This window comes from Berghia stephanieae, chromosome 3 (genome assembly GCF_034508935.2).
Source record: "Berghia stephanieae isolate SIO BIC M18660-M18661 chromosome 3, UCSD_Bste_1.3, whole genome shotgun sequence".
NCBI lineage: Eukaryota > Metazoa > Mollusca > Gastropoda > Nudibranchia > Aeolidiidae > Berghia > Berghia stephanieae.
The window spans coordinates 81,302,081-81,307,080 of NC_088362.1; the positions used below are offsets into that span (position 1 = coordinate 81,302,081).

Consider the following 5,000-nt stretch of genomic DNA (forward strand, 5'->3'; position numbering starts at 1 on the left):
CAACAGTACCGTTTTTGATCGGGGCTGTGGCCCCCGGGGCCGTTTTTAAAAAGATTAAATGAAAGACAAAAACGGGCGCTTAAATGACCTAAATAGTGTCGAAAGCCCCTTTTTAAAACCCCCCTAAAAAAAAAAAAACCAAAAAAACCCAAAACGCTCCAATCAGAAAAGCATAATATTTGATTTAATTTGTAAAAAGGCCCAAATATACCCCTAGTGAAAAAAAAACAAACCAAAAAACCATTTTTTAAAAAGCAGACTCTCTGGGCAATGAGTTTTGACCCCGGCTTCCCAACCCGAGGGCCCCCCATATTACTGTGAACGCAACCCAAATTCGAGTTTTTTTTGGGGAAACCCAAAAGGTAAAGGGAAATATGAGGGTGGAACCCCAAATTTTTCTCTCATTTGACGAGGAAATTTAAATGATAGAAAAAAGGGGAAAACTGGAAAAAGGTGTGTTTTTAAACCCTTCCCGCAAACGGGAAAGGAAAAAAATTACATTTCTTTGGATAAAATTTGATGCCACGAAATTTTTCCCATAGTCGTTTATTTTCCTTTTCCTCCCCTCGTAAATTCGAAATTTTGGATGTTTTTTTTGCGTTCCCGTATGTTTTTTTTGGTTTTTGGGGTGGTGGTGGGGTTGTAGTTGTTTTTATTGCTGAACACTGTACATATTTGTGGAAAAAAAATTTGTATCATAATTAATGAATTTTTTAACCTTCTGCCCTTGTTTTATTAAATTCTGAAATTTCCTCTTTGACAAAAAAAGAACCTATTTCTATAAATTTTGCAATAAAAATAATGTTGAAAGTCGTAAATGTTCACTTTCTTTTTGGGTTTTTCCATCGTAAGTGTATTGTTTAGTTATAATATGTAGATGTCTGATAACTAAGGATTGCCAATCGTTCCTTCATAATCAGATACTGAATGTATATCGTTTAAGTTTCAATTAACCTAACTTTCCATTTAACGAATTCCTTCAAAATGGATAAGCGGAAAAGTCATATTGTTGATACTGTAAATCATTTATAAGTTACGATCCTTACCAGTTACCGATTTTGATATAGCTGTTATAAGCGAAATCCTTTCCTATTGCTTTACAATTAATTGAAAAATATTTTTGATTAAGACAAATTGATTCAGGGGTTAATACAAACTTTTGCGGCTCTGCTTTGAGGGACAGCTGATAAAAAGAAGAAAAACACCTGCCACTTATTAGAAATCTGACTATAGCATCATTCTTCTTCTTCTTCTTCTTCTTCTTCTTCTTATTATTATTATTATTATTATTATTATTATTATTATTATTATTATTATTATTATTATTATTATTATTATTATTATTATTATTTATTATTATTATTATTATTATTATTATTATTATTATTATTATTATTATTATTATTATTATCATCATCATCATCATTACTATTATTTACTGTTTATTTTAGTCAGTTAAACAACACGACTGACTTCGTGCCTTTATCATTGTTTCAGACCTGAAGTGATTCAGAGAGTGGTGAGTTGGTTACGATTCATGAGCGACACTTGTAAAAAAAATTATGGTGTGTTCTCGTACTGGACATGCCAGATCAGGCTCAGTTCTCATTGCCTACATCTATTTCGAAGAGGCTAATGCTTATGTCGATAGAAGTACTTTTGTTTATCCACATAGAGGCCTCAAGGACGTCGTCACTAATTTATATCCAAGGAGCTAGAAAGTACGAGTCGCGGTCATACGTTTTAAATTTGAATAAAAGAGATGGTCAACAAAAGACTTTTTGAATGCACAATCTAATAACATAAATATCATTTAAAATTACGGAGAATTGTTGCATCAAGATTGAGACAATGCAACAAATGGTTCTCTTTATGGTACCTGAGAAAAAGAGGCAGATTGTCAACATTTTTAATTATTTGTTTTGTTTGTTTTTTTAAGAGAAAGAAAAGAAAAAAATAGAGAAAAAGAAAAACGATGCAATAACTAATGAGGTTTATGTCATTTGGCCATTTACTTAACATCTTTATATTTATAATATGTCTTGAAATTGAAATAACCTGTCCGATGTTCTTTTTTTTTTAATGCGGGGAATGGTGTGATACATCAAATGATATACATTTTCTTTCAATCTGGGAGAAAGAGGTGGGGTGCGGGGGGGGGGGGGGGGGGGTGGAGCACATTTGGGAGCTGGCCCTTGTCACCCCACCTGGCCTTAGTCATCCCATCCCGCGGTAGTGATAATATTGTCATTGTGATCTATTATAGTGTCAATATAATGCTAAACAAAGCATGCTGTGGCATATTATTATATAGGTATAGTCATGTGTTATCTTTAGTTGCGGGAATCAGTAATATAACATTGACTTATCAAACTAAACTTTTGATTCACTTCTGATTTTTCGAATACAATAGTGGCGTGCATTATGTGTGATTGCGACAAAAGTTCAATGGGTAAAATGACAATAGTCATTGCTCAATCTTGTATACATCTTACTCGATTGTATTGGTTCTATACAGATGTTTTCCGCCTAATTCTGAGATCAAGGTTATAATAAATTAAATCTAATACAAATTACAAGACTTTTCTTTAATTAAAATGGATTTGTATACTGGAAAATATCATCTCTCAAAATTTTGATGTAAAAATATCTGACTAAGGTAGGAGCTAAGAATAATGGTCAGCCTGATGGAACCATCATGTGAGAGCCAGGAAAATATCTCTTGATATGTAATATTATAAAATAGTGTGAGCAATACAAAGTAACTTAATGACAGATGATTTGCCGCATGAACTGAGAGATTGGTTTCCATCCCACTTGTAGTCGAGTCTTTTTTCTGAAACTCCCCCCCCCCCCCTCCTCCCAACAATACCCATTGTCCACTCACATCGCTCGCCTGGAATTAATTGGTTAGCTAAGAGCAGATCGTACTCTGCTATAGAAAGTCTCGTGACCTATCCGAAGGGCAACAGGTTAGTATTTTCTTCGATTTAAGGGTGCCAGATGCCACTCTATTGTGTCTTTTATCCTCCTATAATACATCTGTTTTCCTCTTTCTGGGCCGCCCCCTGCCTTTATCTTGGAATGAAATTGCTTGGTTTTGCCCTGGCCTTGGCCGTAGTTCTTACCCGAGAGGGAAATTCAAACCTGTACTCTGGAAAGACATGTGTTGAAAAATCTGGCCAGAAAAACTCTTCCTTCAAATATCGATCGATTTAAATATGACTCTCAAACATGAGACTAAAGAAGACTTCTCAAGGTTCTAGTTATGAGAGTACTTGCCAAGATAAGTGTCATTTAAATCAAACGATGTTTGAAGGACGTGTCTTTTTGCCAAAATGTTAACACATGTCTTCAGAATTTGCAGTTAACTGGTTAAACCAATTGGTTACTTGTATCCGGTTATATATTTTTCAAGATTTCCCATGAAAAATATATCATTGTACTCTCATTGACACGGGATAAAAATGGAGGAAAAAATAACAACGATTAATTTGTGTTTTAGATTATTCGGTTTAATTTAGTTTTAAGCAATGGTATTGATGGCAAAGTAGTGAATAATGATTATTTGTAGATTGTCACTCTATCGACGTTCAGCCGTTGATACTGTGCGCTGTGAAAGAGAATGAGATAAATGTGGACGATGCCTAATTATCCCATAAACATGTTCATTTATACAATACTATTTATATGAGATAGACTTTTTAAAGGAAAATCATTACTAATACAAATAAAATAATAAGTTGGAAGTTCTGTATTAGATCTGGCGGATCCGAGGTGAACTTCGGGCGGAATAGATGATGACGTGAAAAACATAGTTGAAATATATGGGCAATTCTTCATTGCAATATCCACGCATATGAAGATCAAGATAGTCAAATCAAATATATAATAAGTCTTTATAATCGCTGTGAAACCTATAGTGTGACTAAAACTATGACAAATAGAGTTCAAGTTTTGTCGTGTACTCAAGCAAGGCGAGAGGTGTCGAAGAAGGAATTTTATTGGACTGGACACATCGTTAGAATGGAGCCGGCATCACGTGCATCCAAACACGCTCTAAATTAGAACCTCAGGGGCAAAGATATTTGAGAGACCAAAAATAACATGGATTCGATCGATAGACAGAGGTGAGAGCGAAATAATTTTGATTTACAAACATCTTATAGAAATAAATATATAATTCCATTTATCATTCTTAAAAGGAATTTTTCTTCAAGGTTCAATCTCAAGAAAAGACGGAAATAACCGGGTAGCCACGAATTGAGGAAGATGGGTCATTTATTTTTCTCAAGGAAAAAACTAAATACTAATAGCAGTGATCGAACCTGGATCTCCCAGGTAAAAGCATTATCCACTAAGCATCTGGGCTAATGACCTCAATTGGGGAATATGACCCTGAACCGGATATACTAAAAAAGGACTAGTGCAGTCCTATGTCGCAACAGAGACCAAGAGGAAAACGTTCTCTTTATATAGACACGGATCATCTAATTAATATAAAGGTGACCAAACGTCCTTTTGTTATTTAGTGTCCATATGATGTTATGGGGGCCCGAAGCAGTCTAATTTTTTTTTTATGACCCATTCTCCGAATAGGCCAAGTAGTTAAGGCTTTGCATTGTGACCCGGAAGGTTCCGGTTCGAGCGCCGATCAAGGCAGCTTCGTTTTTTTTTCGATGGGCAAGATTATTAACCCCCAATTTGGTCACATTGTCAACATGGGTGATTCCTGTTAGCATCAGAATCTTGCCTGATGAATTATCGATATTACTTCGTAGAATAGGCGATGATATCTTATGATGCGGTTGTAGAAGGGCATAATCCCTCTCCCCCCCCCCCCCCGCCCCCCGCCCCTGCCCCCACAACCACGAAGAAGAGGCTGCTCCATCAAATGACAATTAGATGCAAAACTAAAAACCCTTTACAGTACATTTCCAAAATATTTCGAAAAAAATATTATTTGCTAGGAAACACGTTCGAAAATATGAACAATCCAG

General features: G+C 35.3%; 1 long non-coding RNA gene across 1 annotated transcript in view; it reads right to left on the reverse strand.

Moving 5' to 3' along the window:
• Positions 1-3,495: 3,495 nt before the first annotated feature.
• LOC144968585 (uncharacterized) overlaps positions 3,496-5,000 on the reverse strand; it is a 9,609-nt gene continuing 8,104 nt past the window's right edge. Inside the window, exon 3 of the long non-coding RNA XR_013644610.1 lies at positions 3,496-3,613. This is a non-coding gene — a long non-coding RNA (uncharacterized LOC144968585). The remainder of the gene's footprint in view (positions 3,614-5,000) is intronic.